This window comes from Salvelinus sp. IW2-2015, unplaced genomic scaffold (assembly GCF_002910315.2).
Source record: "Salvelinus sp. IW2-2015 unplaced genomic scaffold, ASM291031v2 Un_scaffold1738, whole genome shotgun sequence".
Taxonomy (NCBI): Eukaryota; Metazoa; Chordata; class Actinopteri; order Salmoniformes; family Salmonidae; genus Salvelinus; species Salvelinus sp. IW2-2015.
In genome coordinates, this window is record NW_019943122.1 from 180,836 (window position 1) to 191,036 (window position 10,201).

Genomic DNA, 10,201 nt, shown 5'->3' on the forward strand with positions numbered 1-10,201 from the left:
AGTGGGCCACAGATGTTTCTGCGTTTCAGACGCTGCTCTCTAAACCCACTAGATGTTTCTAGTTCAGACTCTCATACCCACAGATGTTCTAGGTTCAGACGGCTCTCCAACCCACAGACTGTTTCTGTTTCAGGACGCCTCTCCACCCAGATGTTTTCTATATTAGAGCTCTCCAACTCCACAGATTTTTACTGTTCAGATGCTCTCCAACCCACAGATGTTACTAGTCAGACGCCGCTCTCCACCCCCACAGCATGTTTTCGTAGTTAGACGGCCGCTCTCACAACCACCAGATGTGTCTTAGTCAGAAATCGTTGAGACAGACGTGTCTGTGACATTGAAAGTTGGACCTCAATCTACCACCTGGTCTAAAGTAGTGCACTAGATAGGGATTAGTGTGCATAAGGTTCTGGTCTAAAGTAGTGCACTACAAGGGATTATGTGTGCCATAGGGTTTTGGCTTAAAGTAGTGCACTACACAGGGATTATTGTTATGCACATAGGGTTTCGGTCTAAAGTAGTGCACTACATAGGGATTAGTGTGTCATAGGGTTATGGTCTAAAGTAGTGCACTACATAGGGATTAGGATGCCATTTGGAGGAGCTGGCTAGGGCTGCCTAGAGATGCCAGAGAATAACAGGAGGGAACCACAAAAAGCTGGCACAACTCAGGCATCAGTCGACAAGACTTTTATGTAAAATACCTAGAAAATTCTCCACCTTACCTGGATACAACATGTCCTGTTCTGAAGACCAAAGGTGTGAAATTGAGCAATGTGTGTTTTCCTAAATATGTTCTCCCGTCCAGGTACTGTTTAGTGCAAACAGTCCTCCCACCTGTAACCAAGCAGACATGTTGTCACAGAGCTGACAGGGCTGGCCTTACACAATACACCGATCTATAGCTGCAGGGGGAATATCTTGGAATGACATTAACTCAAATCATAGGCGGTGTGTGTCATAGCCGCATTTACACACCGCCTGTCTGTCATTCAACCAATGGAATGTGTCATCTCACACTCACGTATTAATATGTTAGTCATTCAGCAGACACTCTTATCCAGAGAGACTTACTGTAGGAGCAATTTACTGTAGTGCAAKAGGGATATTGAATTGTGTTTTGGTTGTCAACGCAACTAAATATCAACATTTTTGAAGGAGATCCAGAGAGACGTACAGGAGCAATTAGGGATAAGTGCCTTGCTTAAAGGGCACAACGGATTTTCACCTATTCGGCTCGGGGATTCAAACCAGCAACCCTTTCAGTTACTAATCCAATAGTCTTAACCGCTAGGTTATTTAGCGATATGTTAGATTCACGTCTCTATCTCAACCAAAAATCTAAGTTAAAAAAAGAGGACTAAATCTAATCAAACTTTACATTTGATTTGATTTGAAATATAGTTGGATTTGATTTGAAATAAAGTTGGATTTGATTTGAAATAAAGTTGGATTTGATTTGAAATAAAGTTGGATTTGATTTAGTCCCATTCTTTAACTTTGATTCTTGGTTGAAATGTAGACGTTAATCCAACATATCAATTACTATTAATTTATAGACAAACTGTAAATAAAGCCTGTGGCACAAAATATACTTCTCCTTCAAAATGTTGATATTTAGTTGCATTGACAACCAAAACACAATTCAATATCTCTTTTGCACTACAGTAAATAGCCTATTAACTTGTGGACTAGTTAAAGACCTGTTGAAAAATGGGGAAGGGCTGGGCTGTGTGTTCAAGATGCACCACTTCTCTTTAAATACATCACTCGTTGCTTAAAGCCACACCCAGGCACACCTACCAAACAGAGCAAACAGATCTCCTCTGTTCAAGAAAGTACAAAAACGTTGTGGGAAAATGTGTCGTTCAGTACAAACCGTTCCGCAACGTAGCAAACGTTCAAGCAAACTGAACACACCCTTCTCTTAGGTCACATTAATGTTCTATTATACAAATGGGTGGGTCTAATCATGAATGCTAATTAGTTAAAACCCGCATTCCAACAGGTGTCTATTTCAAGCGACTTGGTCGCGTCCATAGATACGGAACAAAAAGACTGAACGACTGGGTCGCATCTCTGGCAACGAGCCGACAGAACAAACGACCAACCGACTTGGGTAGCAACCCTAGATTTGTGTCGGGACTATATCTTGTGGAAGGATGAAATAGTATGAATAAATTAATTTAAAAAAACGTTTTTTAATGAAAATCGAAGCTGGTGTTTGAGGGATATATTGGCATGGTTTGCCAGCCTGATACAAACAACACCTGTACCAATATATCCTCCAAACACCAGCTTCTCTGGGCACATGATCGCTTAAATAATGCCCCAAAGGCTCTTGTCAAATAGTTTGCTAGTTCCTTTCCCCATCCTCTCTCTGCTAGCCCCACTAAGAGAGAATTACACGTTTCTGCAATAAACCAACTTAGCTTTTACCTCTCACCTCAAATTTATTTTTTTATTGACGATAGAATACAAAATGAGTTGGGGGCTAACATTAGCTAGGTAGAAACATATCAAACACTGTACGGGTCATGTTTAGCTGACATTAGTTAACTAACATTGCCTGGCTCTAGCTTGAGTCTGTGTAACTTATTGGTTTGGAGTCAAACCATTACACAGACTCCAGAGGTCGTGTCCCAAAGCAAACTGGCGCCAATGCCTCCCTAGCATGAGGCTGGCTAGCAAGCTAACTAAATAGCTAACCGTAACTAGTTAGATATTCTGAAAGCTAAATCGGATCGTTGTCACGACCAATGTTGGTTATAGTGTAAAATATTGGGAATAAAAACTCTCAAATAACCTTTAACAAAACCCTAAAAGTTGCACTGTACAATTACTAACATTATTTGACCTTTTAACTGGCTACAAATCTAACGTTATAAACTTACCAGTGAACCTCCAACATCTGTCCACAGAGTTGCTATGTACCTAGCTACTAGCGTCAGTCGAGTGGCTGGTTTCCACTAGATAACACAGCCACAAAGACCGATACATCGCAAAAATGGCATGAAAACAAAAAATGTGATTTTTGGTCTTAATTTAGGGTTAGGCATAAAATGTGCATTGTGGTTAAAGTTAGTAGTAAGGTCAGGTTAAAAATCCTATTTCAAGAAGATCATTTGTAGAAATTAGCGGGATTTATGACTTTGTGACTGTGTTAACTAGTGACGACCCGTAGCTTGGGGAGTGATGCAGGCGTGTGATTGCTTACTGTTTAGACATGCGATTGAGTCTACACTGTTAATTGGACTAGACACGTGATCAGGGATGGGCAACTGGCGGTGAAGCTAGGTCAAATACATGTCCCCCTGACCCTTCTGTTGGACTTACTGTTCCTAGGTCAAATACATGTCCCCCTGACCCTTCTGTTGTACATACTGTTGCTGAAAATGCATTACTACGGGTTTTTCAAACTTTCCAAAAGGGTTTTGACCACTTTCGGAACGTTTTTGAGGAAAAAATAGCGCAACATAATATCTTCCCGCTTCTCTGCTCTTCATAGACGAAGTCGATTTCAATGGCGGCTACATCGTATATAGCGTTTGTAACCATTGCTTCTTTCAAGTGTTGTAAATCATGTCAGCAGAACATATACTTCCAAACAACTATCTTTGACCACTAACAAAAGTTAGACAAACATGTTTGGCTGTAAAATCTCTCACTTCTCTGCTTCTCAAACGAAACGCTTTTTAAATTTGGGTCTACTTCTCGAAGAGAGCGACTCAGCAACCCCCACTCTTCACTACAGCTCACTGTGTCAGAGGATATCAAAACGGAACGTTGGTAGGATATCCTGACGCTGCAGGGCAAAATCATGAGGTAGACATCCTCCTACACCGTTAATTAGCAATGCTTTCATTCCCCCAAATTCAAGCAATCGGTCTCGTCGTTGTTTGTATAGAATTTTTGATATCTTTAAACTTTTTCCGGATTCACTTCTGTCCTCTTTTTGGTCCTCCATCCGCTTTCATTTGATTCTCAAGATACAAATGCCCATTGTGACATCACACTTCCAACTGACATTCTCTTATGAAATCAAGACTTTTGACACAAAGTCACTTATTACTGTAATTTGCAATTACTTAGACAATAATATGTCAAGTTTTTCTAGCTTGTCTACTTCTCTCACTCAAATCTGGAGTTTGTAGAAAAAAATGATCATTCGCTCAAATTAAGCATTTTAAGAACAGCACAACATCATCTCTGTACCATTTGCACAACCAATTCCATTTTGACAATCTGCAAAAAGTTAGACAAAAAGTTTATAGTGTATGGGATATTGGGGGAGGGGGGCCGCCGCTCAATACATCTCTGTTATCATAGTGTGTGCGGAATCAACATATCCATATGGAATTACGTTTACCGCTGTGTTGAACTGCATTACTAGGTGTTCAAACTTTCCAAACAAGGTCGTTTGACACTTCGGACGTTTTGAGGAAAAAAATAGCGCAACAATCTTCCCTGCTCTCTGCTCTTCATAGACGAGTGATTTCAATCGGGGGCTACCAATGTAAATATAGCCGTTTTCGTAACCATTTGCTCTTTTCATGTCTGTAAATCATTCAGCAGCAAGGCCAATTCATTACTTTCCCAAACAACATCGTTTGACATAACAACGTTAACAAACATGTTTGGCTTAAAACTTCTCACTTTCTCTTCTCAAAGCGGAAAACGCTTTTAAATTGGGTCTACCCTTTCTCGAAGGAAGGACTTCAGCCAACCCCTCCCTGCTCTTCACTAACAGCTAACTGTGTCAGCAACGATATCAAACGGAATCCGTTGGCTAGGATACTCGCTGACGCCTGCAGGGCAAAATCATGAGGAGACCTCTCCTACACCGTTAATTTAGATCCTTTCAATTTCAAAAATTCAGCAACGGTCTCGTGGTTGTTTGTAAGAATTTTTGATATTGTTAAACTTTTTCGTTATTCACTTTCTTGTCCCTTTTTGCCTCCATCCACTTCTTGATTTCTCAAGATACTAAAGTGCCCCATTGTGACATCATCATTCCACGCATCTCTGTATGAATTCAAGCACTTTGACAACAATAGCATTACTGTACTTTGCAATGACTTTAGACAAAATATGTTCAAGTTTTTAGCTTCGTCACTTCTCTGCTACTAAATGGAGTTGGAGAAAATAATGATATTGCGCATAAAAGTTACAGCAGTTAATAAGCACAACATCATTTCTGTCCATTTGGCAAACAATGTCCATTTTGACCTAATTACTGCAAAAAGTTAGACATAAAGTTATAGTGTATTGGATATTTTGTTACTTCTCTGCTATCATACTGTGGGCGATCAAAATATTCCATATGGACTTAGTTACAGCTTTTTGAAAGCATTACTACGATTTTCAACTTTCCAACAAGGTCGTTGAAATTTCGGAACGTTTGAAGAAAAAAGTAGCGCAACATAACTCTTCCCCTGTTTCTGCTCTTCCATAGACGAAGTCGTTCAAACGGGCTACCATCTGTAATATGCCTTTTCGTAACCTCATGCCTTCTTTCATGTCTGAATCATGTCAGAGCAAGCAATTCATTTTCCAAACAACCGTTGACCAAACAACAGTTAGACAACATAGTTTTGCTTAAAATCTCCTCCATTCCTCTGCTTCTCAAAGCGGAAAAGCTTTTAAATGGGTTACCTTTCTCGAAGGAATGCGTTCAAAACCCTCACTGCTCTCACTAACAGCTAATGTGTAGCACGGATATTCCAAACGGAACCGTGGGCTAGGAAATACTCGTGACGCTGCAGCAAAATCATGAGGTAGAACTCTCTATCACGTTAAATTTTGCCCACATTGGCCTTTCCAATTTAAAACAATCAGCAACGTCTCGATCGGTTGTTTGTATAGATTTTTGTCTCTGTTAAACTTTTTCCGTTATTCACTTTCTTGTCTCTTTTTGTCCTCCTCCACTTTCATTTGAATTTCTCAATACTAAAGTTGGCCAACATTGTGGAACCAAACTAATGCTACATGCTCAACTCAGAAAAGTAACTGCGGAATTAGGAGTATGTGTAATAGTCCACTTTGTTAGCACACTCAAATCAGCTAATATGCAACACAGTTATTGCAAAATTATTAGAACTAAGCTCTAAACAGTGACAGGGTAGTGGGTGAGCTTCATGTCCGATCTTCTCTGGTACTTCTAGGACCCTTAGGACGAATCAGGAATGGAAATAGTACATGTGCGAAGAAAGAGTCTCAGCGAAGGCCGGTTAATAGTTACAGGTAATCTCCACATTGATCTCTCATTGGCTAAAACGTACTCATCCTAATCAAAGACAGATGGTCATTCAGTGTGGACAGTAAGTACTCAAATAATCTTACCTAGCAACGGGCTATGAACAACGAACTAGAGTGGTACAGCGCGCGCGCACAACATGGTTATTTTTCATAACCTAGCAACGATGATGTATCACAGAAGGGTTCGGGGGGACATGTATTATCTTTTCTCCACCCTTAAGTCTAACCCAATGTATGTCCACAAGACTAGTGTTCAGAGGCGACCAGACTAATTTGACACTCTCGGAGAAGCTATATTCAGAATCTTATGATACAGCACATTGAAAACGTGCAGTCTATGTGGGACTAATGTTTTTTTTCAAAATACTTTGCCCAACACTCAACGATCGTTTATAAGTCCACTTAAGCGATCCCGTAACAGTATTAGATACAGGAGACAATAGTAGATGCTTGACCGATACGCATTCACAACCTGCAGTTTGCCGCCTCTATCCCCTATCCCATTATAGACTAACACGATTTGATAGTTCAGGCTACCACATATATATCTGACTTTAGTAAGACGGCACGATTCCGTCAATACGCTACTAAATCCACGTATCTTCCAAGTTCATCTGTAACACACAGTCATGCTTATCCATGGGCCACGCAAGCAAATGCATATTACGGGCTCATACAACTATCCGTTATCTTGGAGTACTCAAAACAAACAACTCATAATTAGACGCTCATAATACTTATTAATCCCCTTTAATGTTAATTCCTATCCCTTACCACCGTATTCCTATTCACGGAAGATACCTTTGGTAATGAGTTCTATCCTTAACCTGGAACGCAGCGTTCAATAACCATCTCACCCAATCTCTCTTTACTAACTAATCAATCAATATGTGGTCAGGCAACCGATTTATTACTCGACAGACACCCTGGAAAATCTAAGGAGTCCATTAAGATACGATCACATTCTTGTTTGATTGTTTGCATGGCAACAATTTCTATGTTAGATAGGTGAGGAGACTCGACCTTCTTACCTTCGTTATATTGTGCAAGGGCTCGTGTTTCAATATTTCATAAGATGTGCAAGAGCCAAACGCACTTCCTACTCGGATGGTCTTGATTCGCTTATTATAGAGCTAGGTAACTTGACTATTGTATACAATGCTATATCGTTATCACTTTCTTGGTCTCTTTCTGTCTGCTGGCCTACAGACTAGTTTGGTTTCAATGTTGTTTGCGATGGTTACACCAGGCTACAGGTGCCCATTGTTACTATCTAATAACGTTTAGCCACTTAGCATTCGCTCAGAGTTTTATATAAGTGGTCAAATTCAAGGACTAAGTTATGTTGGAATCTCCGATCATGACACGCTTAATTGATCGTAATCTTGTCTCTAGTGTTGTCTCAGGTATATACAGGTTAACTTTTGAAGAGATTATGCTTCTGTTTCATTTACTTAATCATTGTCTCTACTCAATCATGGCCAGCTATGTATATGGATATTCAATCAATATAAGAGATAGTTCGTTACAGACATAACGTGTACATGCAACGCAATATACTATAGATTTTCAGAATTCTTATGTCTCCATATTATCTAGTTGGCTAAACTGGTTAGCTATTTAGCTTATATGGTCACTTTGGCCATTAGCGCCAGCGCTCATAGCCATAGGTGTGAAGGACCAATTAAGTGCTGACCAGTTGTATTGGACTATTTGAGCACATCACTGCTGACCCTAATGTGGAGTCAGGTGCTGGTAAGTAGAGATTTTACCATGCCAGATCTTATTTCCGTCTACGTTGCGGATCACCGCAGAACCTCGGGTTTTTGGATTCTGTGTAGAACATGTCTTCAGTACAATGCTTCTATAACTCATTAAGTTCTCACCACACACGTAACTTCGACTTTGTCGAAGACCGTCCATGCGAACGGGTGTTAGTGTAGACGGTCAATCAGTTCAGAGCCGGATACAAAACACACTTTGACCCGCTGTCTACTTACTCATGCATAAGATACTGATGAGATATGGGGCTTTTTCTCAACATCGGTAGGGCTTTTACATCTTGTATTACTATCGCTCCGGCGTCTTTTTGTACCATTCCAATTTTGTACTCTTCTCACATCTTGGTCGAAATTACACTAAACATACAATTACAGTCCAGTGTGAAGTAACCTTACGATAACAAAGTAACCGTATAGTTGTGTATACCGACTTTCAACCAATATGGTCTAGAGACAACACATGGTGTAATTTCTGGGCTATAATAAGTTCGCGCGACTTTTGCCATCACGATGAGCAGTGATAAGAGGCGACGAGATATTGGTTAAAATATTTGAGGCCTTCAAACTCTTTGCACAGAGAATGCGCATACTTTCGGAGCGGCCGCATTATCATCTGGTTACTATGTCGACTTAAACGTAATTTTCAGCCGGGGTATTCTAAGACGGCACAGGTATGACATGGACTGCGTGCGTTTTGGAGGATCATGTCAAAGGTGGGGCAAACAATTCAGGAGGTGAGTACCTGTCTCTCTTACACCAGTATGTGCTGGGAATAAGCATTCGCCAATTAAAAATTAGGGCACGGGGTCGCCTCTCAAACGACCGGCTTCGATTTTTCATCTAAAAAACGTTTAATTAAAAAACAAAAGTGTTACTTTACATTCAGATTAGTATCATTAAAAAATCTTTCATAAAACAACTTTTCACTTAAGCAGATAGTTTTCTCGCGTCCATCAGACTTAGTTCCCGCACACAATTTCCTTAGCTTGCAAATTAGGGTGCTACCCAAGTCGGTTGGTCGTTTGTTCTGTCGGCTCGTTGCCAGAGATGCGACCCAGTCGTTCTTTTCTTTCGGTTCTGTGTCTATGGACGCGACCCAGTCTTTCAGTCTTTTGTTTCTGTATCTATGGACGCGACCCAGTATTTCAGTTCTGTATCTATGGACGCGACCCAGTCGTTCAGTCTTTCGGTTCTGTGTCTATGGACGCGACCCAGTCTTTCAGTGTTTTGTCCTGTATCTATGGCAATTTTATTTGTATTTATTTATTTCACCGTTATTTAACCAGGTAGGACAGTTGAGAACAAGTTCTCATTTACAACTTCGACCTGGCCAAGATAAAGCATAGCAGTGTGACACAAACAACAACACAGAGTTACACATGGAGTAAACAAACATAACGTCAATAATACAATAGAAAACAATGAGCTAATGAGGCATAGAAAATGTCCTCACTCGTCAGGACGCTGTTGTTCAGAGGATCTAGCCAACACCACAGCAACAACCAACAATCACTTCAAAGTGAAGCTGGAAAGACTGAAAACGAGCTGCACTTAGTATCATTTTACCTGTTTTTCAATTGACATTTCTTTGTAAATGTCCATAAAAATGATGTCATGTGATTCATGATTTCGCCTGGCTGAGAATTGCTGCCTGTCTGTCTCCTCCGACTGTTCATTATTATGGGACAGCTGGTGATCGAATTTAAATATTGAAACAATATTGCATAATTCGGCGAGACAGACAGCAGGTTTTACAAATCTCCGCTGTGATATAATGTCTAGATGCTTTTTATAGTGGAGTTTATAATTGCTGGGCTGTGGATTGCGCATTCAGATGGAACAAAGTAAATAGGCATTTTAATGTCAGATTTAGCCAGCGGTAACTTGTGAAATAGAACACTGTTGGAATGCGCGTTTAACTAATTAGCATTCATGATTAGACCACCCATTTGTATAATAGAACATTAATGTGACCTAAGAGAAGGGTGTTGTTCAGTTTGCTTGAACGTTTGCTACTTTGGCGAACGGTTTGTACCGAACGACACATTTTCCCAAAACGTTTTTGTACTTTCTTGAACAGAGATCTGTTTGTTTATATCTCTCAACAACAACAAACGTTTTTGGGAAATGTGTCGTTGGTTACAACGCGTTCCGCAAAGTAG